The sequence below is a fragment of the Chrysemys picta genome, chromosome 1 (assembly GCF_011386835.1).
Source record: "Chrysemys picta bellii isolate R12L10 chromosome 1, ASM1138683v2, whole genome shotgun sequence".
NCBI classification, from domain to species: domain Eukaryota; kingdom Metazoa; phylum Chordata; order Testudines; family Emydidae; genus Chrysemys; species Chrysemys picta.
The window spans coordinates 162,495,117-162,522,246 of record NC_088791.1 but is presented as its reverse complement, the minus strand read 5'-3'; the positions used below and the strand labels follow the sequence as shown (position 1 = coordinate 162,522,246).

At 39.8% G+C, this 27,130-nt stretch overlaps 1 long non-coding RNA gene across 4 annotated transcripts in view; it reads left to right on the top strand.

Moving 5' to 3' along the window:
- LOC112059669 (uncharacterized) overlaps positions 1-26,880 on the top strand; it is a 167,316-nt gene extending 140,436 nt beyond the window's left edge. For 3 of the 4 annotated variants that reach the window (XR_010599603.1, XR_010599598.1, XR_010599602.1), the window contains 2 exons: positions 955-1,023; positions 1,971-12,724. This is a non-coding gene — a long non-coding RNA (uncharacterized LOC112059669). Of the gene's footprint in view, positions 1-954; positions 1,024-1,970; positions 12,725-21,541 lie in introns of those variants that run through there. The other variant, XR_010599601.1, reaches the window with a different exon arrangement.
- Positions 26,881-27,130: the final 250 nt, after the last annotated feature.

Genomic DNA, 27,130 nt, shown 5'->3' with positions numbered 1-27,130 from the left:
CCCACTGGTTACTCAAGCTTCATTCTAAAATTATTTGATTCTACTGTTCCCTAGCATAGCCCCTGGGTAATTTTAGCTGCCCTTCACTGAATTGGTCTAGCCTTATTTTTCTGGTATTGAGGTGCTCAGAATGGGCACCATAGACTACACGGAGTCTCACCAGAGGTGTCTAGAGAAAAACAATCTTTGGACTACCATCTGCATATGCAACCCAAAGGTCCCAGTGCTTTTTTGCCATCGGGTGTCATTGAAAGCCTTTATCCAATATCTTTTCCAATGCCAGTCATAGGTGAATAAAGGTAAGTAAAATTTTATACCAAGTTTTTACATGCTTTCTGCTGAATTTCAAGTCCTCAAAAAAACTATTCCCACAGTCATAACTTTCTGAATGTACTTTATATAAATGGATAAGGGGTATTAAACAAAGAGATACACAGAACAAATAATGCAAATAGTAATCTTGAGCTGCATATCATAAAGCTATTAAGATGCAAATTTGTATTTGTCTGTTTTCTTTTGTATATCTTATTTGTAATTTGATTTTTTTTACCCCTTTGACTTTGCCTAACAGAGAAAGATAACTCCTAATATGTAAGAGAAAATCTGATAATGTGATCCATAATCTTTGTCCTAGTATCAGATTTTGTCATACAGTATTATGATTATTTTTGATTATTACTAAGGCAACATACAGGAGACTAGTACAAAATGAATCAAAATATAACATGATGATGCTGTTTAGATGTGAGCAGAAGGGGTCTTGGGCTGTTCATTGTTTCTGTGTGGGTTTCAATGAGGTTCAGCCAACTCTATCTTTTTTTCTATCATTTGTACATTTAAGAAGTCTTAAATCTCTATTCACTGTATTCAGTACAACTTTGTTTTAAAGGGACTTGTTTGCTTTCTGTGTTTGGTGTCTTCCATGCCCCAGTAACATGTGTCTTGTTTCAATAGGTCACAGCAGTGCATCTGCTGGCTGTCTGCTACCATCGGTTCTGGAGGTGCTAGCAATGGCATTGTAAGGTAGGTAACACTACTTATATACTCTCCAGCTCCAGTTTCCTACATACATACTTCACTGCTCTCTTCTGTTGATGCTAGGCTGGATCGCTGTGAGGAAGATGTCTCTGGATCTTTTGATCTGGAAGATGGAAGCACCATTTAGTTAAATCAAACAGCTGTGATTTATGGGGCATGCAACTGGGAAGAAGGAAAATATATTTTACTCAAATATAACTGCCTCTTGAGCGGGAAAGTGCTCAACGGCATCGGCAAAATACGTAATAGAAATAAATCTGCAAAGCGATGGTAGAGTGTTGAAATTTCTTACAAACCCTTGAGCCACTTTACATGAGTGAGTTTCCAGTCCTCTTCATAGGAAAACAAGCTCCCAGTCAGTTTCCAGCTGATGATTCCATTTACTCTGTTAACATGAACTTAAACCATGAATCCCTGGGCAGAGAGGAACAGAGCTATAGGGAATAGCTGTGGATGTGTTCCATCCCCACCTGCAAAGGGAGGCTGGGGATGGATTGGAACATGCCTTACTACCATTCTCTGCTCCCCCCCCCCCATGTACAGAGGGGTTTTTTTTTTGCCCTTTATTTAAAAAAGAAAATATCTCTTTTGCCTATGCCTTCTTATGTAGTTCACCCTGTGCTCTCACCTTAATTTTGTTGTTTACTTTTACAAAGCATTTTGGGGAGAAAGAGTTTCTTCCATACAAAGCAACAAAGTCTTGTGACACCACAGGTCTCTTAGTCTGAATCTGTAAAAAGCAACAAACATGGCTACCCCTCTGATACTCTTCCATACAATATTTCGAAAATAATTGGATTTTATCTGGCACTGGTCTAGATGTTAGAAGTAGTAACTGAGTCAGTGGCTCATTGCTGTTTCTCATTTCCTTCCCTCCACCCAAATCCATCAGTCCCAGACATTTCTTGAATTCTGTATTGCTTCTTTGTCAGGGTCTGTCAGAAACCTTATCTGCATGTCCGCTCCCAGGAGTGAGAAGCTGGAATGAGCTCCTGAAGGACAATTACACAAATGACCCTTCTACCAGATGATGATGACCCTGGTGCAAATCACCTAAATGAAACTGCAACAGTAAAATAACACTAAAATTAAACTCAGAAAATGAGTTCCAAACCAAAAACAGAGTGGACAGGAGCTGAACAGCCCAGTACAGAAACAGAAAGTGGCTGCAACGAACCTCTTAACAGGCCAAGTTATGTATAAGGATGTGCACTACTGTCCTGCAATGAACAACCCAGTCGTTTGCTTGGTTTATTGTGGGCAACAGTTGAATTGCAGACAACAGCTAGGTTATTCTTTGATATATATATATATATATATATATATATATATATGGGTGGAAGACAAAACATGGTTCATAAATGCACCTGTGGGTCTATGGAAACACGGCAGGAGTGCTTTAATAAATATTTTATACTATTTATTGAGATGATTGGTTTAAAAAATGCTTTTGAGGACAACTAATTTGATAGCCAAATATTCGTTGGGTATATTTGTGAAGAGAATTTGCCTTGTTCAATTCCTGGAAGTACCTTTTTCCACAGTTATCACATGAGAGAGAGAAAGATCTATAAACACATTGGGCAGAGCTTGAAGTTAAAAACAAAAAACTACCAAAAAACCCTCCAACCAAATATTTTCCCCAGTGGGTTGGCCAATACTTATATATTCTGATGCACTGTAAATTTCATGAATAGATGTTCATGACAAATGAATTCACATGTGAAGTTAAAAGATCATGTAGTTAATGCTTTTTTAACTTGTATATTATAGTTTGTGCCCAGAGGCACAACACAGATTAACAGTCACAGCTCCCGAAAGCCTATAGTCTAAAAGTTTGCCTTGTTTTATAAGAGAAGTTTAGTTTATACACATCCTTTTCCCTCAAAACTGAAAATTAAATCCATTTTGGCTACAAGATCATGCCCACAATAAAATGAGGTTTTCACTTTTCATGTTCTGTATTCTTTTCTCTCTTCAAAAGCTCTTCTATTCTGTTGCTAAGAGAAAAAATACTGTTGCCAAGTAACAAGAAACAGTGACCAGCACTACTAATGTGTCCTCTATCGCATATCAAAAGCAACCTCCCTAACTGTTCTCAAGGACACCAAGAGTGTGAGTTCTCTCATACAGGAGGGAGGAAGAAGAGAGTTGACGTATCTGATTTAGTAATGCTCAGTGGCATTCCTAAGTACCTTAGCACCCATCTAGTAATCATGATTCCAGTCATATTGTGCATGGCTAGTTTTGTTGCTTAATGGCCACTCAGGACAAAACATAACGTAATAAGCAAATATTTCTTTACTTGATAGTATTGGAGTTAAGTATTTTATGTACTTTTCCCTTATGCATAAGACATGCCAAGAAAAACTTCAAAATCTACCAATGTGATAGATGCCATCATGTGCCAGCAATGCCCCTCTGCTGTGTACATTGGCCAAACTGGACAGTCACTACGCAAAAGAGTAAATGGACACAAAACTGACATCAGGAATCATGGCATTCAAAAACCAGTAGGAGAACACTTCAACCTCTCTGGTCACTCAGTAACAGACTTAAAGGTGGCAATTTTGCAACAGAAAAGCTTTAAAAACAGACTCCAACGAGAAACTGCTGAACTGATACCATTGCAAACTAGATACCATTAACTTGGGCTTCAATAGAGACTGGGAGTGGCTGGGTCATTACACAAATTGAATCTATTTCCCCATGTTAAGTATCCTCACACCTTCTTGTCAACTGTCCGAAATGGGCCATCTTGAGTATCACTACAAAAGTTTTTTTTCTCCTGCTGATAATAGCTCATCTTAATTAATTAGCCTCTTAGAGTTGGTATGGCAACTTCCACCTTTTCATGTTCTCTGTATGTATATATATCTTCTTACTACATGTTCCATTCTATGCATCTGATGAAGTGGGCTGTAACCCACGAAAGCTTATGCTCAAATAAATTTGTTAATCTCTAAGGTGCCATAAATACTCCTGTTCTTTTTTCAAAATGAGACAAATCTAGCACTGATCCAGTGGCTTAGCCAGAGGTGGTTGTGTTTTGCTTCTCATAGAACTGTTGTTTAGGGACTATAAAGAGTCCCACTCCAAAGAGCTACAGTAATATCCATGACATGGGCATGGTAAATTCAGCCACCAGATGGAGGGTTTCACCATGTATCTAGGTCTGCTTTATCTGTGTGCCTGTTGCTCATCCATAAACTGGGGATAACACTTGCTGTCTTGTCTAAAATTGTAAGCTCTTTGGGGCAGGGGTTCTCTCTTACTGTGCATGATGCCTGGCATAATGGGAATCTTGGCTGGGCTCTCTAGGTGTTGCTGCATTACAAATGGTAATATATCACCCTCTGTTGGCAGACAACTACTGACATGTAGAAATAAAAATGCCAGAATGCAGGATCATTCACTTTTATTCTATACCTTCATGTCATATGTATTGACCTACCAAAGGGCAGAATCCTTAGGCCTTACACTGTTGTGTATCAGTGTTTGCAGTGATTATTAAGTAATGGCTCAACAATCATGCCAGTTATCAACCTGATGAGACATCTGAGTAGGTCCTCCAAGGGAAAGATTTTCCATAGCTGAAAACAGCTTAGTTTAGAGACAGCTTAGCAGTTTAAAGTAAGTAGAGGAAATGTAGTTAAGTAAACTTTTGAGCAAAGCTTTGTTACAGATTGAAAGAGAAATAGATAGCAGATACAATAGCATGGTTATTTTTGGTACTTTGGTACTTGCAAATTTCTAATTTCTTCCTTGGTGTAACTTGGTGAGTCATCAGTGTACTCTAAATCACACCAAAGATTAAATTAGCCTTTATGTAACTGAATATAAAGTAGAAATAGAGAATAGAATTTTTGTATTCCTGAAGTAGAGCTGTACGTTACTGTTCACGTTTGGAAATTACTCTTTTTTAGAAACTGTGCAAAAAATGTTGTTACTTCAATACAGCCTAGGGTTGGAGGTTTGTTTGTTTTTGGGGTGGGGGGAGGGGTGAAGTGAATTAATCTCTGCTCATTGTAGGATCAAGTCCTCTCTTCATCCATCAAACATAAAACAAGTTTCTCCACACTAGTCCCACCAGTGTGCCTTAGCCACAAACCTAGTGGTTGTCAAAAAATGGAAGAATGATTGTGACACTTTGATGTTTCCATTTGCTAGGTTGGAAATAGAAGTTTTTCACTTTCTCTTTGTATTTTTTCAAAACTTTTAAAAATATTTTTTTTTTCATTTTTTTCCGCTCTTGACCCCTTTTTTCTTCCTTTTCTGCTATAATAAAATGAACGTTATGTTGGGTTTTTCAGGGTTTTTTTTCTCTTTTGCTTCTCCAACTCATCAAAACTTCAAATTGGGAAATGTTAGAGGCAACATGAAGCTAACGCTTCACATAACATCTTTTCATCTCAAGCCTCTTCTAACATTGAATGTTACATCCTTGATTTTTTTGGGTCTTCATAATTAATTAAAAAAACATTATCCTACTTTTAAGTCTCACAGTATTGATCTATGCTAGTCTCAATAGAAGGATAAAGATCTCACTATTAGTCCAGTCAGCCATGTGCATAGCTGCCTTCCATTTCAATATGTAATAGCGCTAACTGAGTCATTTATTTTTATCTAGTCCCTCTTGATAACAGAATATACACAAACAACTTGTACTCTGATCGGCTTTTGGAATTTATTGGACAAATCTTGAATAATGAACTGCATGGATCAATTATTAATCTGAATTTAAACTGGTCTTGTGACAGGTTAGAAGTTGTCTTGTTTCTGCTCCCTGGATGAGTAAGTCTTGCAACATGAAAACCTATGTGTTACTTTCAAAATATGGTTTCCACATGTACTTGCACATGTGACTCAGATATGTTTCTGTTAATCATCTTCCTAGGAAGACTTGATCACTTGAAAGTTTGCCTTATGCAAACAGAAATGGCATGGATGTGTGAAATGGATTCTTTTAAATTTCTGAATGAATATTTATGGATAACTATTTGCATTATTTCCCCATCTCTAGTATTTAACACATCAGCACAGACTCCATGTAACTTTTCATGTTTGGGAATTAATTTCTTTGGTGAATAAGAAAATTGTTCAGCCCTCCCAGGTCACATTAATTTGTTTGCTTAACAGACCCCCTATTATGCCTATATACACTTGTCAATTAGCCGTGTATTGGGTTGGTGGAAATAACTGGTGTTAAATTTGAAAATCCCAGCACACAAACCCTACTTAGCCTGTATTATTTTTTACAGAAGACCTTATGGTTTGTTCTCCATATTAATATGCAAAATTTCTCTTGTACGCACAACTACTTTCCTCACAGTGTCTGGAATTACTAATAGCAAAGGGGATAAGCAACATTAGACATAAGGTCTGTTTGCTATGGTAACATGGAAAAGTCACACCTTATTTTGCTGTATGTTGGAATGACCTGTGTTGTCTGGATGGCAAGTGAAAACTAGTGGCTAAGAAGTCTAATACTAACCATTTTACGGTATAGCTGAGGCTCTGAGAAAATTCTTTTTTTTTTTTTTTTTTTAAATAACCTAAAAAGGAATACTCTGAAATAAAAATGTGTTTGGCAGTACATGACTCTTTTTATAAATGGGCAATTGGGATTGGAGACAGTACTCAATAGGGTGGTTGGTAGGGGATCATTGCCTAGTGGTCAGGGCATAGACCTGTGATTTGCAGGGGGTTGTCGGTAGGGGAGCCCAGCCCCCCCCACTCCACCAGGTTCCAACTCAGGGCCCTTTCAGGGCTATCCGTGATCTGACAGCTAGGGAAGCTTAAGGCTGCCCTCTCTGGACCACTTTCTGTCCCTCCCGCCATGATTGTCCCAAGGTCACAGTCTGGGTTAAAGCTCCATGAAGTGTGTCCGCTCAACACAAGACATCTTCTGGTGGCAGCGTGTTGCAAGGTCGCTCTCTTTGTCTCTTGGGCGGAACTATCTCCTCATGTGGTACGGCCCAACCTCCTGGGCTGGCTCGGGCCTAGAGCTTTCCCCCGCTGGGGTATTCCAAACAAAAATAAAGGGGATTAACTAAGTCCAGAGTTTGTATGAGAAGGAGGGGGCAGGCGATGTTTCCCTCTAAGACTGTCTCTGCAACAGGGTTGTCCTTTCCTCAGGGAGGGCCTTTGGGCAGTGGCTTCGGGAGAGATTTCTGCCTTCCCTCAGCTCTTCTCTCCTGGAGCTGCAGGTCTGCTGTCTTCCCCAGTCTAGGGTGACCAGATGTCCTGATTTTATAGGGACAGTCCCAATTTTTGGGTCTTTTTCTTATACTCCTATTACCCTCCATCCCCATCCCGATTTTTCACACTTGCTGTCTGGTCACCCTATCCCGGTCTGCCCCCAAATGAACTGCTCCCCGGCTTTTTAACTCCAACTCCAGTTGGTGCACTTACTACAGGTGGGGCAGGGCGGGGCTGGCTGGGCTCAGAATAGTTCCTTAACCCCTTGTCACACAGTGTGGGGTTTGCATACCTCCATCACAGGGATGTTCATTTAATATTTGTTTTAGTATTAGCATTTTGGTTTAAACACAGGGTCAAGCACTTGATAAGAGTTTGTAGCAGCAGTATGAGATTAGCTTATTTCCCAAGTATGGAAAACGCAGCATGTGCAAGCTTCAAAAGCTGCTAATATCTTAAGAAAGCAAGCCTAATTTTTGAAGGTTTAACACTGTTTTTCACTAAACTCCATAGCAGGGATCGGCAACCTTTCAGAAGTGGTGTGCCGAGTCTTCATTGATTCACTCTGATTTAAGATTTCACATGCCAGTAATACATTTTAATGTTTTTAGAAGGTCTCTTTCTAGAAGTCTATAATATATAACTAAACTATTGTTGTATGTAAAGTAAATAAGGTTTTTTAAATGTTTAAGAAGCTTCATTTAAGATTAAATTAAAATGCAGAGCCCCCCCAAACCAATGGCCAGGACCCGGGCAGTGTGAGTGCCACTGAAAATCAGCTCGCGTGCCGCCTTCGGCATGCGTGCCATAGGTTGCCTACCCCTGCTCTATAGGGTTGTCATATAAGGATTACGTAGTATTGTTTCTGTTCCCTTGTGGGAACTGTCCTGGATTGAGGTTTCAGTAGAGGAGGTTTTGGAACAAATTGCTAAATTAAAGCAATAAGTCACCAGGACCAGATGGTATTCACCCAAGAGTTCTGAAGGAACTCAAATATGAAATTGCAGAACTACTAACTGTGGTGTGTAACCTATTGCTTAAATCAGACACTGTACCAGATGATCGGAGGATAGCTAATGTAACACAGATTTTTTTTTTTTTTTTTTTTTTTTTTTTTACTAGCTGCAGAAACAATCCTGGAAATTACAGGCCAGCAAGCCTAACTTCAGTACCAAGCAAATAGGTTGAATCTATCATAAAGAACAGAATTATCAGACACAGATTAACATGATGTGTTGGGAAAGAGTCAATATGGCATTTGTAAAGGGAAATCATGCTTCACAAACTATTAGAATGCTTTGAGGGTGCCAACAAGCATCGTCCAGTGGATATAGTGTACTTGGACTTTCAGGAAGCCTTTGACAAGGTCCCTCACCAAAGGCCCTTAAGCAAAGTAAGCAGTAGAGGGAAGGTCCTCTCCTGGATCAGTAACCAGTTAAAAGATAAGAAACAAAGGTTAGGAATAAATGTTCCATTTTCACAAAGGAGAAGGGTAAATACCAAGGATTTGTACTGGGACCAGTGCTGTTCAACATATTCATAAATGATCTGGAAAAAGGGGTAAACAGGTGGCAAAGTTTGCAGAATATACCAAATTACTCAAAGTAATTAAATCCAAAGCTGACTGCAAAGAGTTACAAAGATCTCACTAAACAGGTGACTGGGTAACAAAATGGCAGACGAAATTCAGTGTTAAGTGTAAAGTAATTCCCATTGGATAAAATAATCTCAACTATACATAAACAATGATGGGTTCTAAATTAGCGATTGCCACCCAAGGAAGAGATTTTGGTGTTATTGTGAATAATTCTTTAAAAACATGTGCTGAATGTGCAGCAGAATGCTAGGAACCATTAGGAAGGGGTGTGTATATATAGATATGCAACAAAAATTATTAGGGGTATGAAACAGCTTCCATATGTGGAGAGATTAAAAAGACAGACTCTTCAGTTTAGACAAGAGGCAAGTAAGGGGGGATATGATAGAAGTCCATAAAATCATGAATGGTGTGGAGAAAGTGAATAATGAAGTGTTATTTACTCCTCGACATAACACTAGAACCAGGGGTCACCCAACAAAATTAATAGGCAGCAGGTTTAAAACAGACGGAAGGAAGTACTACTTCATCCAATGCACAGTCAACCTGCAGAACTCATTGTCAGGGAATGTTGTGAAGTTCCCAGATGGAAATTAAGGTATTAAAGTTTTAACCTGCTAAAAAACAGTTGGGACCTGGTTACACGGTGCCTCTTTCCTCTTTGTAAGACTCTTGCAGTTGCAGTTAATAGAGGCAGCGAAACTAGAGCCACCACTGTTGAAAGATGATGGGATGTTTTCTTAGGGGAATCCTCTGCTTTGGAACTCACCACTATGTTGGCCTTCTAGAAAAGGTACGGATTTAAGTGCACATTGCAAAGGACACTTTGGTTTGTGGGGTTTTTGGATGGTTTGGGAAAGTGGCAGGTTATTTAATGGGCGTGTGATAGATTTGTTAAAAGGTAGTTGTGGCCAACAGGTTGTAATTGAGGGAAACAATTTTATTACTAATTGAATGGGCAGATCATTACATGATAGGCTTTCAAGTTTGTATGAAAAATGTTTTTAATTAATATGAAATGCTTAGAGCTTGAAATGGGCACCAGAAGAAAATAACTAAAATTTGAACCAGTGTTATTTAATAAAGGGTGCTATTCCCCAAACTCCCCGTAATAGCAATTAATTTATTTAGACATACAACAGCTGATATTAAGCATGTGCTTAATTAGCTTAACTATACATGTGAAATATCCTGTAGTGTCAGTAACTGTTACAAAAAATGGTTATTTTACTACGAGCAGGTCTCTAGTAATGTATCTTACTGAAGGGCAGGTCATTGATGGATGTAACTAATAGGTAGCCATAGGCACCGCCCTGCAAGATGCTGAGTGTACTTCAGAGGGACTTGTGTGCTTACATTTAAACACCTGAGGAAATACTTTCAGAGTGTTTGCATTATGCAGCATTGCACTTTCTATGAACAATATATAGCTGATGCAGTAGTTTTTAAAGTGGTTAGGTATGTATCTTCCCACTGATGGACTGGGTTATTATTTCATGTCAAGTTAGCATCATGCTCGTAAAAAAAATTATGTGGGCTCTGTACTCCCAAGAGACTACTAGCTATTATTACATATGTTAAACCTTTTGTCTGTGCTAGTGCACTCCTTTCTTGATCTAAGCTACTGTTAGTTCAACCTCAGGAACTCAGGATGTTGCTGGGTCAAAGTGGCTTTGTATTGTACTTGTAATCTTGCCTTTAGTCAATCCAGAGTTATCTATGGATGCAGTGTTTTTTATGAGTCCTTTAACATGGAATTATATTGTAATTCAAGAGTTTGCCTCTTTCGATGAGCTTTACTTCAGCTTACCTATTATTATACTTTACCATCAACTGCCAACAGAAGTTTACCTGTTAATGCACCAGGTTCAACAGCAGCTCAGCTCTTTAATACTTCAAGTTTCAGATTTCACTCCAACTTTTTCCTAACTCTGCTAGTTAATTACTCTCTCCATCATGAGAACATATTATCCAATCTGGTGCTGCATGGTACAGACCCTCTGTCAATTGCAGATTCAAATGATAACGGATGCCATTTCAGATTATTATTAGCAACAAGATTAGATGACTGCTGTCCAATGAAGTTTCACTTTGGGTAAATCACTGCCATATGTAACATTAATAAAGCTACAGGGAAGCCCCTGCCTTTTCTGTAATCCGTGTCATGAGTTGTTCATTCAGCCCCATTTGAGGTGTAACCATACAATTTTAGAGCCAAATTTTGATTTGTGTGGTGTTGGATTGGATGGGTGTCACTGCAGGTAGAACGTTGCCCTCTAGCATGAAGCAATACTAGGAGGGGAGGGTGAGATTAAGGATAATTGAACCTACAGTGACAGAGATTGAATTCCTTTTTCAAGATACTAGCTGCTGTTTTATAAACCCTTGTTTTCTTTATTTTACCCATTCCTTTCACTGAGCCATATGATTACCAACATTCACTTGAAACCATGTCTAGAATACCAATTCCAGAAAAAATGAAAATTATTTGAAATATTAGCTTCCGACCCTTGCTCTGCATTAGGCTCTTTCCTTTAAATGGAGGTTATTTTTTCTGAATGGACAATAACAGAATGATCCGGATTCAACCAGAGACTTCAGTCATATGAAGACTTTTAATATTTTAAAATTTCCATTGAACCTGACATTTTGGTGGCTGTTTCAAAAGTTTAATCTAGGGAGGGGCAAGACAACTCTCTTTTTGCTAAGGTGTGTGTTTGTGGGGAGGGGGAATGAAGGAGGAGATGGAGTAACAATGGTAGGATATGTAGAGAGATGCACCTTTCTCTAGCCTAAGTAGCATGATTCCAGAAGGCTTTGTGTGTCCGAAAACATGTGCATGGCCACCTCTGTGTATAACTGTTTTCTGAGGTTCCTGCATGTGGTATGGAGAGAGAAATTGCAGCTGTGAAAACTACATATCCTAATTCAAAATAAAATGAATTTGCGAATTCAAACACATTTCACACCTAACCAAAACCATCTGCCATCAACACAGTGGGATTTTTTTTTTTTTGTATGGGTGGACTGGCTACACTGCAGCTGTCTTGTTTTCCATGCTTTGCTGAGGCTGTAGCTGTAAGATGAAAGACTGTAAAGGCATGCAGAGTAGGTGTGTAACTGTGATTATCAGGATGACAATGAAGAACTCCACCACTGGAATTCTAGACAGACTGAGTTTGCAAGGAAGGTACAGTAATTTAAATTGGTTTTGGTACCTGGAAACACTGGGTGAAAAATGTCTTTCCCGGTGTCAAGTGTAAAAAACTAGCCCATCCCCCAGCCATCTAACTATTACTTAGACTGGCTCCAGCCATGACATATCCACTGTGTTCTTATGCAGTGTAAGCTGAATTCTCATTCTGTCTCCCACAGATGGTTTGTTGGACTGTACTTATGGTATTGCAAATTTTACTTAAAATGCTAAAAGGTGTTGCTTTTCTCTGCCAAGTCTATCTTCCGTTAGTTGCTGAAGAGTGTCTGCCAACAAGTAACACAGAATATCTATCTCAATTCACAAGGATATGATGGGAGAAAACCACAGTGATATGCTTTGCTTGGTGACACATAAAATAGGTTCATTGAAACGAGTAATCCTCTTTCAACCTCTAGGCTCTTGATTTAGGGTATGCTACACATCAGCTGGGGCGAGTGGCTGCCAGCTTGTGTATGCATATATGCATGAGCCCAAGTCACCACCCTTGCCATCACGGCAACTCTACTATCTTTAGCACACTAGCTCAAGCAGAGCTAACGTGTGTCTGTCTACTCGAGTTGGGAATTGTACCTCCCAGCTGCCACATGGATCTGAAATTAGTCTCCAAAATATGAAAGTCTTTAGATCCAGGGTCTGGGTTTCAGGCAAATGTCTGATTTTTGTTGTCACTCAGTATTCTATGAACATATATATATATATATATATGCACGTGCACACACACACACACACACACACACACACACACACACACACTTGATTGGGACAGTGATTATCCTGAGTCCTCTCCACTTGAGGGTTGTTGCCACAATGTGGTTTCTAATGTACCATAGAAGAAGGGAAAGTTGGCTTCTTAAAAATGAGGGTGTGCTGAAGTATACAAAGACTAAAATAAAATAAAAATCTAGGCACCAGCCCTCCAGCACCATTAAATATCTTGGAATGCCTTTATGCAGAAGTGAATAATCTTTAAACATACTTTTGATTAAGTGGATAAAAGGAGAAATCATACAGCCATCTCTATGCTCTTTTTTTCCCCTCTACGCACACTTTCATGTCCCATCTTGGTGGCAAAAGCGAGTGCTATTTGAAGGCTTAGTCCATGGTTTGCCCTCACTCTCTGAAAGAACTAGCAGTGAAATCATGGGCTTAGAGTGAAAATCCTGTTTGGAATGAAATCAAGTTGCAGAGAACTACTTTTTCAGCTACTGTGCTGGTTCTTGTGCTTGAAATCTGGGGATGAATCCTGGTCACATGCTGTCTGAGGCACGCTGCGCATATGCTAAGAAGAATACCAGTTCTCTGGTGTCCAAATCTGTGATGCCAGCGAGAGCATTAGTGACTTGCTAGAAACCCAGTGGCAGCACAAAAAGTCAGAAACTAATCATTCAAAGCCATTAAGAAATGGAAAACTTCCATAACTTGGGCTCTGGCTCATGAAAGCTGGAAATGGACTGAATCGGTTAGGCTTGGACTGATGTATGGGTTGTTCCCAATTAGTGAAAAGCTTGGGATGAGCTGATCTCAAAGGATTTCTTACATCTGGGATTAAACTCCCTTAAGAATGGCTGTTCTCACAAGACTTTTGCTACATCTAAACCAAAATCAGAAAACAGGCCCCTTCTGGTTTTGGATCCAACCTAGAAGCAAAGTATTAAGGGTGGGTAAAAAACTGGAGATTTAAATCAAGCTCTACAAGAATCTGAAGAGATTCAGAAACAAGTATCTACCTTTTGCCAACTTTTATCTAGATTCAATAGTAATCTTTGAGCTTCCTTTTTGTATCTGAGATGTAGCAATGGGAAGCAGGCTATCAGTTGCATTTTTTGACAGTGCTGTATTAATCATTCATACCACATTAGTGCTCTGTTAAACATAGAAACTTATAACTGGCATTGCTGTGTATTGATAGAAGCAAGTTTTACTGTCTCGGCAGTGTTGCCTGTTGCAGAAATTGATACTAATGTTATTGTAGATTTGTAAATCTTAACTCCTTTCTAACAGGCGGCTGTGTGATGTCTGATTAAAAAAAAGTGGAATTGACAGTTCCCTGAAAGTACACCTCACAAGTAGGAACTCTGAGATGAGTTGAGCAGAGGAACTGAACTCATAAGGCAAATTGACAGGTCTGTCAGATAGTTAGTTGGCTCACAAGCTTTGGGGGCTGGTTTTTCACCTTTATCTAAGTGTCAAATGTAAGCAAGAGAAATACATAAAATGGGTTGTTCCTCTTTTTACAGTGTATTCTCTTGCCTTCTTGGGAACAGAGGAACTGGGTCTGGTCACTATTCCATGCTTACAGTACTGTCTGCTCCGAGTAATGTTCAGAGCCCTAATTTCAATATTCAGTGCCTGAATTAGGGCTCTGAATATTGACTTTGCGAATCATCAGATCTCATACTCACTTTCAGCTGTAGCAGTGTAAGTCAACTGAGTTACCCCCATGTAAACCTTGTGTGAGATGAGAATCAGGTCCTCTGATTTCACTAATGCTGTCAAATATTCATTTTATTTATTGTTTTCCTCTACACATTTTTACTAACTACTATTTCTTCTTCTTAGTGTATGCGCAATGTGCCTCAGGTGGCATGTGACCAGGATTCATCACCCAGTTTGGTCCTCTGGTTAGATCATTAGATTCCCTGGCTCGGGCCGGGGTCTGACAGGGAGTGTGACATGAACACTGATCCATGCCCCCCACTATCTACATTAAAAGTGCTCAGCTAAAGCTCTGGGCATCCTTGCCTTTAAAAACTAACTATCTGACAGACCTGTCAATTAATCCAGAAAAAAAAAATAACCCAGTGAGAATGTAAATAATTTGTATTGCAGTAGGACTTGGATGCCTGAGCCCCATTATAAAATGCACCATACAAACATAACAAAAAGACCTTCCATTCCCTGAAGAGCTTACAATATAAATATAAATATTATATGAATATAATAAATTAATTGCCTCCCCCACACAGAACTCACAGAATTTCACACCAGCAATACCCAGCCCTACCCATCACCCAAGATCTGAAATTCTGAAGTCAGTGGACATGTGCAGAAACGAGCAACTTATCTTAGGAACCCAAAATGGAAAATTTGCAATGACATGATTGTGCATCTGTTTATTTTCAAGTGCTAGGTTTATATTTTCCTTCATATGTAACTGTATACATAGAATTCCAGTATGAAAAAGTCCCTCTAATATGAATGGTATCTGTTGGGTTAGTCCATCACTGCTACTAAAACCTGCTTTTTGTCTTCATGCCCTAAAAGTAAACAGCACGTAATGTGTTTAAAATTCACTATGACTCATCTACCTTAGCTACTCTCTACCAGTTACTTTCTTATACGTGGTTTTTTGCAAACATGAATGGAGTTTTATTGAAAATACTTGAAGGGCTATTGCAAGAAAATAAAAGCGATTTCATGTACAGTTTACATAAGGACAAAATTATTTCTCCAACATGGTGTTTACAACATTCTCATCATGGTAGAGTCCAAATAACTGTATAGAAGCACTGAATCTTATTTAGACAGCTGACTGCTGAATACTGCAGTTAGAACTCACCTGCTGTGGCATTCAATGTAGCAAATATTTGATAAGTCAACAAAATGTTAATTGGTGATAGGAGAAGAGCAGCTGTGGTGAAGGACTGGGGTTAATTTAAATGCAACCTTTAGGTCATGACCTAAGTCATACTTGGTCTTTCAGAAGCAATTTTTTTTTTTCAGTAACCAAATGGCCAAATCCAGAGAGGCATGGCACAGCCACGTCTTGCAAGGCAGTGGAGCATAGCAATTACACCAAGTAAGGGTTTTAGAAAGAGGCTCTGAATTTAATTGGGATGTAACTCTGTGATGCTTAATATTATTGCAACACTTCTTAACAGTAGGGTACACTTCTTAAGATATGGATCAGGTTGGACAGCTTGAGCAGCTTCTATTTGTCAACTTTGGGGAAAATGTTGTGTAAACATTAGATTCCCAGGCTTTGATAAAGTTTTCAGTACTACTTGCTTTTAGCAGCCATTTTCGTGGCACTTTTGCTTCCAGTCCCAGACAAAATGCAAATGCTCAGAAGCCCTTATTATGAGTAGGTAAAATAAGGGGAGAAAAAAGTCAAACATGTTCAAATCACAAAGTTCTATTTGGGTTCAAATTTTGGGCAAACATTGGGGATATATATTTTGTGTGATGTTCTTTGTCCATAACTATAGTTTATAATCCCTGATCCCTGTTAACAAGGCTCTCCTTGTATGCATTTCCTTTCCTTTCTCGCTTGCTGCTGCATCACACTGCTTTTCTCCTCAGCATGCCCAAGAAGTGTTAATAACACTGATAGGAGAACAATTCAACCTCATGAATCTTTGTCAATATATTTTAGCCTGTTTTAAAATCTTATTCTTTCATCTGTGTCTGGAGCTAGCATCTGATTTTCACTTTCATTCAGTGCCTTAGCTATTGTCAGCCAATAATGCATTCATACCAAGCTTTCTGTGATGTGCACTGGCATATTACCTTGTGCAATTAGTTAATTAAGGCATAATTATAGGACACCAATATAGTAAAACACCCAGATGAAGGAGCAATTCACTTTAAAGAGATAAAGCATGTGGATTGAGCTATGCAAAAGAAAGCAATCTTCATCAATGAAAACACCACAGGCTTTTGGGAGTGATGCTTATCTCCATCAACAACAAACACATTTGACTTTGAAAACCCCTTTAGAGGTTTTCCTTTTTCTTTATCTGGAAGGATTGTAGATCTCCAGCAGTCCTATTCTAACGGTACTCTTCTGTGGTATTACCAAAGAATACCTTTAAGGACTATGTTGGTACATTTAAGAATAACTTAGTTATAGGCAATCTTAATCCACAAGTTTCAAATACAGATCCAAATAAATGTGGATATGTTTGGATTCAGAATTTTTGGTCCTGTTCAATGTTAAATTTAAGTGGATGTGTGTGGGTATTGTATTACTGAGTAGTTTTGTCTTTGTGTGTCTTTGTGTCAGTGCATGTGGCTGAACAAAGATGCAAATGGAACTAAGCATCCAAATGCAGGAACAAAGTTAAATAACACACAGCAGTGTGTGATGACTCTGCAGACAGTGATTAAACTCAGTCTATTTAATTGGGGCAAGAGTTTTTTTGGGGGAAAAAAAAGATTAATTTTAATATTTACCACAGAGGCATGCTGTTGCTTACATGGTTGAGATGATAAAGTTTGGTAAATCAAAGCTGAGAGAAATGTGAGTAAATTTGATACTGGAAATGAATGGACATAGTAAAGATCTCAAAGTAAAATTATGCAGAAAAAATTGTGAGAATTATGAGCGGACATTAAATTCAACTTGGATAATTTAATAAATTTCTAGCCTGAAGAAAAAACCTAAGGCTCCAGTTCTGCAGCCTTTAGTCACATGAGTAATCCTTACTCTTGCATGTAATCCTATTGATTACATCTGATAATAACTGATGTGACTTCAGTAGGACTACCACACGAATCAGGTTTGCTAGCTTGTCACTAAGGGCTGTAAGATTGGGACCTAAAAGGATACTGTGAGATAAAACCCCAGAAGCCAAATATTAAAAGACAATACGAGTCCTCAGTGCACTCCTAAAATAGTGCTGAAGAACAAAGCAAGATCAAATTCACATGTTCCTAGAATATAAAAATTTGACAACCGAAATGTTACCACTGAAAACTGGTTCTGACACAAGTAGTTCAGGAAATAAAAAATGTATCGGAAAATGAGACTAGCATGTGACGTAAAGTCACCCTGCCGGTGGATTTAACGTGAGCTGTGGGGATGAACTATAAAGCTGAATACAGATTTTTCTGGGTTGGCCTCCAGAGCAGTCATTTAAATACTGTTATGTTGTCCTCAGGAACACACACAGCAAAGCATGCATTTTTTAGTTTAGGTGACTTTGCTTTCAATTAGGCAAAACACTTAGGTGTTTAAGTCTCTCTGAAATCAATGGGATTCAAGCATGTGCTCAATTGCCTTGTATTTGTTAGCTTTGATATTAGAGAAGGCCTGCCCCTTCAGCAGTGTCTCCAAGAGTGAGAGGGAGCACAGGGACTCACTCTCTGTAACATTCCACATCTGAATTGAGACACAGCAGCAGCTGCTTCACAGCAACCCCTTCTGCAGCTAGGAAGACTGCTTTAAAGGAGCACCACAGAAAACAGAATGACATTTACATCCAATGATATAAGCCCTGCGGTCTGGAGCCTAGGAGAGACGGTAACTCAGTATTGTCACCTGTTGGTGAAATGGGAAAGGAGCGCCCCACGGCTGTTTAAGAACTGCAGATGGGCAGGGGCTCCCCTGGTAAGGGAGCTCGTTGCTGGCATCTGTTTAAGAACAAAGGTAATTGACTGAATGGGCCAAGCCTTATCTGCATTTCAGTTTTATTCAATAGCTTGGAGCATTTTGGTTAAAAAATCAGTGAAGTTTTGAGTTTGGGGGCAATAAAAGGCAGTGGACCCTCTTGAGAGATGAAGCGGCAAGGGATCTGCACCAATGTGCCTGTGGTCACCCTGAGCAGGACTGCAGTCAGGCATGGTTGGGTAAGAGAGCCTAGACAGACCCTACAGGAGCAAGTGAGATTTCTAGCTTCAGGTTCAATGGCCTCTCAGCTGGTGAGGAATCCAGATGTTCTAGATACTACAGATTCCTGTTAGCTAAGCTGAGACAGCTACACACCAGTGGACAGTGCAGAGCAGCGGCAGCTTTGAGGCAATGGATGGGGCAAAGCAGCAGCAGTGGCCGCAGCTGCAAGATGATGGATGGTGCAGAGTCGTGGCTGCACCTTTGGGGTAATGGATGTCGCAGGGTGGTGGTGGCAAGTGCAGAGGTAGGCTGCAGCCACTGAGAAAGCAGCAGCCGACCTAAAGGAGACTGGTGCTGGCCTCCTTACATAACAGTTAAAGCTGATCACTTCTGCTGGTCAGGTGATCTACTGAAATCCTTGGACTTCTCCACCCCAGGACAGTTAACTGTGAGAAGGGGAACTGGGAAGTGGCTAGAACACAGCCACACTCAACTGCCAAAGGAGGATCGAGGCTGGGATTGCTGTGAAGACACCATGGAGGTGGAGGAGAGAAACCTTATCTCATAGGCCGGGTCTACACTGGGGGCGGGGAGGGGAATCAATCTAAGTTACACAACTTCAGCTACGTGAATAACGTAGCTGAAGTCGACGTACTTACACCTACTCACCGTGGTGTCTTCACTGTGGTGAGTTGACTTCTGCCGCTCCCTTGTCGACCCTGCCTGCGCCTCTCGCAGCGGTGGAGTACAGGAGTCAATGGGAGAGCACTCGGGGGTCGATTTATCGTGTCTAGACTAGATGCGCTAAATTGACCCCCGCTGGATCAATCGCTGCCCACCGATCTGGGTGTAGTGTAGACATACCCATAGAATTCAATGTATTAATTGCTGCCTTTCCCAAACTCATTCTGTTGTCTCTCCTTACCTCCTTCCCCAATAAAATTCTTTGTTTTAACCCCTGGACTCAGTGCTTGTGAGTGGGGAAGTATTGCCCATCAAGGGTGGCATAGTTTCCCAGGTGTCTGGTTGTGGGTTCCAACTGGTATTAGTTAAATCTTTAGAAAGAACTCTCAGAAAACTGAACCCTGTCCTTTTTGCTGCTGACAACACATGGGTTACAATTATATATATAAACTGATCTAATATGATTGTAAAGAAAGCAGTTTCTATATCTGATTTTCTGATATTTTGTGACTATCCAAACAAACGTATTTGTTATCGTGTTTATAGCAATTGTATTTTGATGCCTCCTTTACAAGATGTATTGATAATACACCAAGACACTCATGTAAAACAGACTGAAGGGCAGGGGAGATTTGATAGTTCTGAAATTTGAAAGAAGATGAAAATTAATCTGCAAAAGGGTTGAATTATTTCAATGTCCATGTAAGAACACAAAGTAATTTGTTTTTTTTTGTATTGACATGTAAAGCTGCCAGGCTCCTGTGTTGTACATTTGTAAACAGTAATATTGTTGTTACTCATTGTCCAATATAGATTCTCTAGCAGGAGTGCATAATCCTTTTAGAATAAAAAGCAAACTGCTGACATGACCAATACATTGGTCATAAAATATTTTGACATTTGAGTTTTTAGGATGACAATTTAAAACAAAAAGATAATGCATTAGAAAGAATGCACATGAAAATAGTGGAAAAAAAGGTTCAGAGCCATTTAACACACACACCCCTATAGGGGTGAGGGATACCTCAGTGTTTTGAGCATTGGCCTACTAAACCCAGCGTTGTGAGTTCAATCCTTGAGGGGGCCACTTAGGGATCTGGAGCAAAATCAATACTTGGTCCTGCTAGTGAAGGCAGGGGGCTGGACTCGATGACCTATCAAGGTCCCTTTCAGTTCTAGGAGATGGGATATCTCAATTTATTTATTTAATTCATTTATAAAAAGCATGATTCTGAATATTCCATAAACACAAATGAAAAATTACAAGCAAAGTCCCCAGGCACTATAATGGATGACTTATTTGTGTAATAATAAAGCGATGAGTACTCCTTTCTAATGCTAGCAGCTGTTCATACGGTAAGTATTGTTGAAAAAAGTAAACCAAAACATTGTTATCCTGATTTGAAATCTGATATAAAATCGCTTCATGGATTCTGTACAGAACTGTATTCAAAATAAAGCTGTACATAAACGAATGTAATTGTAGTTATAAGTCAAATTATACCAAGAAAGCTGTTGCCATAATTGATTCCACCATTAATCTGTCATATACAATAATATTTCATTATCGTTGGGTAATAGCTGATTACTGAGAGAAAGCTGACAAACTCCAAACCATCTGGCCAATTGTGGATCTTTAAAAAAAATTAGTTTTGCTAAATATTTAAACAATTATTTAAATAAAATTGAATTAACAGGCATTTGTAACAAAACTGAAGGTTGTGCAATGCAAAATCTACTGTCTTGCCCTGTTTCTCGAACTACCGGAGAACCAGCAATCAAGAACAAGTGACGACCCCAGAATGTCAAAGCCATATGGAATTCAAACTTCTAAAATGTAAAAGAATTAATTATATGACTTGTAATTCAATCGTCTATCATTATTAGTCCCATTTATAGAAGGGGAGACAGAAGCATGTATTGGACATAGAGTAAAGGTAAATATGTAGCAGTACTGCAGTATACATGTTGGAAAATAAAATGGGATTCAATGTTAGTTTATTTCAAAGGGGTTTTATGAAGATACATTTCTTTGTGTTTTGAAGCACTTTGGAGATAGAGCTTAATGCCTGACCCAGTGAAGTGAGTAGAGCTACACAGGGAACTAAATTTTTGTTATATGAAAAAATTCACATTTTCAGGAATATTATTTTATCCTGAAGTGGAAAGAAAAACCAAAATACACAAAAATGTCCATGGAACTCAAATCCTACAATATTTTGTTTCTGAAACACTGAAATCTGTTCCTCAGGATCCCTGGCTGCCCACCGCCTGGATTGCAGTGGAGCTAAAGAGCTTGGAAGCCCTGGGTTCTCAGTAGCCTGTCTGGCCAGTCGAAGAGGAGTTGGAGAGAGCCAGGTCCACAGCACCAAGACTCCTGGCTCAGTGATCTGCGGAGGTGCCAGGCAAGCAAACTGGCAGGAAGCCAGGCAGATTTTTGATGGAAGTTCATTGAATTCTGTGAAGTACAGTATTTCACTTCTGACAAACATTTCTTTGGAATTTTTCTGACCAGCTCCAGAAGTGAGTGGCAAAACTCCCTTCGATTTGAATGGCAGCAGGTTCAAACATATCTAAGTTGTATATATTATATAAACCGAACTCTTTCATGAATGATAGGTTTTGTTCTTTGCAGTCCCCTTTAATAGCAGGGTTAATAGCTTGACTCGTCATGAAGTACCAGAGCTCTACTTTGGTGATCCCTGGCATAGTTCCACTATTTGATGAAGGTCTAAACACAGCAACATGCATAATGTATGAAGACATAAAAGTAACTTCAAAAGGGGCTGCTTATCAGGTGACAATGACAAATAAAAAGTGTCTGGTATGTGTGACAATACTGCTGCTAAAAGGCAAGAACTAGTAGACCTTCTATACAACTGAATTATTAAGTTCAGTGAAGTTCAACCTGTGGTCTGCAGACCCCTGGGGATCCGCAGACTATATCTTAAGATTTCCAAAGGGGTCCACACATCCATTCAAAATTTAGGGGCCTGCAAATGAAAAAAGGTTAAAAGCCACTGATTTAGTTTATTGAAATAAGGAGTAAATTTTAATTCACTGATTCCTGTCAGTAACAACTGTATCCCATTTGAATATTGAAGATCAGAGCAAATAAAATGTTGTAACTACTTTCTTGGAATCAACTTCTGAGGCAGTTCGTTCTGCAACAGTTTAAGCAGAAGCTGAAATGGTTTTTCTAACATGTCAACTGAAGATATTGAGGGTGGAAAAATATAACCATTACCAATCCTCCAGAAAATAAACTTGAGAGGGATATTAGATTATTGACTGTTGTGGGAAGCTTTCCTCCCTAAAGTACATTGTAATGCAATGTTGTTTCATATAGCATCTTTCATTTAGGCTGTACCAAAATGTTGTGAAGAGTTGATACATTTAGTCACTTCATAAATAGTAGAAAGAGAGAAACTGAGTTAGGAGAAGAAAGAGCATAGATGAGATGAGGAAATGATTTAGGCAGAGATATACAGGAGTATTTTTTGGATGGCAGGAGGTATACAGGACAAGGTGCTCCCACCATAACTGATGAGATGTTATGAGTTGACGAAGAGGAAGTCAGTGTTTGGAAGAACAGAATGATATTGGGAATAATAAGAGACTATCTCAATCAAATAGGGTGAACAAGTTAATGGGTGATGAAAAAGGAGGAATGCATAGGCACAAAACCCAAACTTTGTCTCCTTGGTGCTAGCTGCCTCCATCTTCCTCTGACTCAGCTGTTTTCCCAACTATTTTATTTCTGTTAATATAGAAAATGTGAAGAATCTATTCTGGCACAAATTTTGCTGCTTAGATGTCTGAATCCAAACACAGCAGAAAAAGTAAAGTAGAACCGGAATGATGAAGTGGGCTCTGCAGTTAGTGTGCAGTACAATAAACACAGTTGAGGCTTTACTTAGAGTCCTACTCTGACTATTTTTGATGGAGATGTCTTCCATACTAAACAGTGAGAGCCAGTCTGCATTGTAAGTCCAGAACACTGCTATCTGCAAATGTGTGTGCCTTTGGCAATGAAGCTTTTCTAGGAAACTGTAAAAGGGGAGAATTTTAGCTGTTTTAAAGAGCATAGCAGTGGTACTGTCAGATGAGATTCCTTTTGTTATTCCAGAGGCCTTGTGTGTAGTCCAGTTTCCTAGTTTTAGCTCTTTGGCAGAAAGTTCACCAACAGTTTTCCAGAGTTCAGGCTTCTTGCCAGAAGTACATTTTTCAGAGATGCATCAGTTAGCCCACCAGGATCACAGAAGCTAGGCTGTCATGCTTTTGAATTAGCATGTTAACAGAACAGAAGCCAAAGATAGAGGTATCTTGGCAGCTTTCACAGATTGTACAAAGTGATATATGATAAGCAAAAATTAATGGCACTAACATACAAGCTGGTATACAAATAAATGACCATTAACATTTATATGCATTCTGTTTTTAAGCCATTGAACTTATGGACAGGTTAGAGAAATGTGACAACCTGAACAGCTGCAGTTTTAGACTGAATGCTTGAAATTATGAAATTTTGCAGATTGGTTTCATCCTGTGATTTTACTGCTCATAATCGGGTCCTCTGTAAATACTCTCCTGGTAGACAATCCTAACATGCTTTTCAGAGGTCATTAATGATTCATTGTCTGTTACAGTTGAGGGGTTTTAGTTTGATCCCCGTATATAATGATTTCATGGAATCTGTACTTAAATTCCTGGGACCAAATTTATCCCTGGTGTATCTCCACTAAAACCAATTGAGAATTGATTTGGTGCCAGTTATTCATATAAACCTTAACCTGAACTTCTTCATTACTGTCATTAAGTATATTTGGACCCAAAACAAAGCCCTGGATCTGAATACACTTAAATTCTGGGGCATCAATTCTGGCTTGCACCCCTTCCCCATAATTGCAAAATGAAACTGAGTAGCAATGAAATACTATAGTGCAAGTTATAAATGCAGTAGCATGTTATTAGCAAATTACAATATTGGACAGAGAGGTAGTATCAAAATGGTCCCTTTTTAGATGATCCCAGATATTATAGTATAATAATAATTAAGACTAAAATTCTGTTCTCAGAAGACCTTGACTCAGATTTACACACATGTACAAAGAGCTGAAAATTGGAGTTGTTATCCTCTTTGTAGAGCCAAACAGAATTATTGCTCTAAAACTTGACACAGAAAATAAATGTTTAGGAGTTGTGTAGTAGGGATTCCTTAGTTAAGGTTGAGTTTTACAATGGACTTAAAAGGGGGCATACATTCCTGTGTGAGGAGGCTCCTTTAAAGGTGGGTAGTCTTTCAATGTGACTTTTCACACAGGATTAGTTTTTATACACTTTGAATTTTCTGTAGTTTGTTTGGTGTTTAATCATAGAGTTTTAACAGAAAATTTCAAGATTTTAAGCTTTGACTGAAATGTTCCCTTGTCAGACATACGTCTCACTGTTGACTGACTCCTCAAAAAGTGAACAAAAATGTCAGCAAAGAGATGATACCTCAGTAAATCAGGTGCAGTGGGAAGGGGTTTTAGTGTTGGATTTAGGGTAAATTTTTACCTATTCTGTTCCTTATCAATTAAAGTTCATGCACTGTACATACAACCTCGTTGGACTAGTGCAGGTGAACACAAGTCTGATGGGCTGATTGGGGGTGGATGTCCCCAAGCACCAGATTGATTGGAGGAAAGAGGGGGATGAGTGCATGCAAGCCTCTCCTTCTCTCTATCCTCCTCCCAACAATTAAGTGAGAAAAAGGTAGCTAGTATGCAGAAAACTTTGTGAAGTAGTTAAGGTTGCTACACACACATGCTTGACAGATACCACAAAAGGATGCAAATGAAAAGAAAAGAAATGAAAAGTGAAGCCACCTATCTGTATATATCTTCTACAACCTTACCCCTGAACACCTACCTTACCGTTAACACAACTAACTCACACCCCAGACCATGCACAGCCTTATCTCTGCCCCTCTAAGAATGCCAGCCTTCCATCCTCTCCTTTAAATACCCTTCTGCACACAAGCCTTTGTCAAACTAGCAACACAACTGATGCACTAAACAGCCACTGCGGCTAATGTTGAGGAAGAATAATCTGGTGAAGCAGTGCATGCAGCACGGTAAAAGTGGAGCAAAGTCAAGGTTGTGTTATATGGCTTGTAGTTTCTGGTGGTTGTGGTAATAATAAATTACAGTGAACCAAATATAACACAATGAAGTTAAGATATGCTGAGAGCAATAGTCTTGCTAACAAAGAAGCACGCTGCAAGAAAAATCCGTTAAAATGCCAATATATAGTTAGTCAGTGGGAAGTTACAAGACTTTACCTTTAATTCAGCACTTCTTAAAACTTTGGGGGTATTAGTGGAGTAGTAGTGTCTCCTTAACAGAAGTGGAGAACTGAGCTGCTTATTTTCCTGGTATCAGCACTGCCAAGAGCCTTTAGAATTTTTCTTCACTTGATAATAAAAGCTACCACAAGCACATTCAGAATTCAGAAGTTGTCTGGGCAACCAGACAGATTTTGGGCCTGCTGTGACACCTGACCTCACCTCACCTCTCCTCCGGTCTCTGATCCCATCCTGACCCTTGTCTCCTGACTCCAGTCTGATACTACCTCTGGTCTATGACCCCAGCCTAACTCTGACCCTGATTCTTGCTTATTGAACAATTTGTCTGACCCCTGATCACCTGACGTATGGATCCTAGCTGTGACTGCTAGGGCAGACTACCTAAGTTCCGGTCCCTTACACATCCTTTCCTTAACTTATACCTTTTGTGCCACAATACCACCACTGGCATGCAAGCAAGAGAAGTTGAACCTCTCTGCATCCATGTGGTCATAAGCATGTCTTTTTAAGTAGTCACTCCCTCTGCACTGTTTACCTTTCAGAAATTGCCTTTGGACGTTTCTCATTTTTCTGCTAGATAATAGAACACCCAGGCCTTCCTTTTTTGCTCATTGTTCCTACTAATGAGTACATCTCCAATACATTCTGCTTTCTTCACTCTCCACTGCCTACCATGCAGACTGTTTTCTCCATGTGCGTGTCTGTTGCTGCTACTTTCTTGGCAGTGGTATGTTGAAATGTATCTAATACTACAGCTTCACATTCACCTGCCATGGAATTGATGGAAAGCTGACATAATGTATATTAGTTCTATGAGAAAGATTTACTCTCCTGCAGTTCAGTATTGTCTTTCCCTTGCTTGCAAGTGAACCTGTGTTCTTGCACTTTGCAAAGTCATTAATCTCCGTCTTTGGAGAATGTGGACCATTAAAAAGGATGTAGACTTTACATTTTGAACTCAAATGACCTGCATTTTAAAATATTGTGGGACTGCAACACATCTTCTGTGACTATCCATTGCCTGTCTTCAGAATCTGAAACGTTCCTGTTCTGTCAAGTTTTGCTTAGGACATACCCAACAGGGCCGGCTCCAGGCACCAGCCCACCAAGCTTGTGCTTGGGGTGGCACCTGGAGGGGGGCGGCGCGGTGCTCCGGCTCCGGCCGCTGGGGAGAGCGGGGCCCCGGCCGGGACTCGCCGCCCTCCCCCCGGCGCTCTGGCCGCCGGGGAGAGCGGAGCCCCGGCCGGGACTTGCCGCCCTCCCCTCGGCGCTCTGGCCACCGGGGAGAGCGGAGCCCCGGCTGGGGCTCACTGCCCTCCCCTCGGGGCTCTGGCCGCCCTCCCCTGCCGTGCTGGGGTGGGGGGGGCAGAGGCTTTTTTGCCTGGGGCGGCAAAAAAGCCAGAGCCGGCCCTGATACCCAAGGCTCCATTAGGCCATCTATCTTGGGCTGCTCTATGCATATTGTGTATGTCATTAATTTTTCCCTTTCAA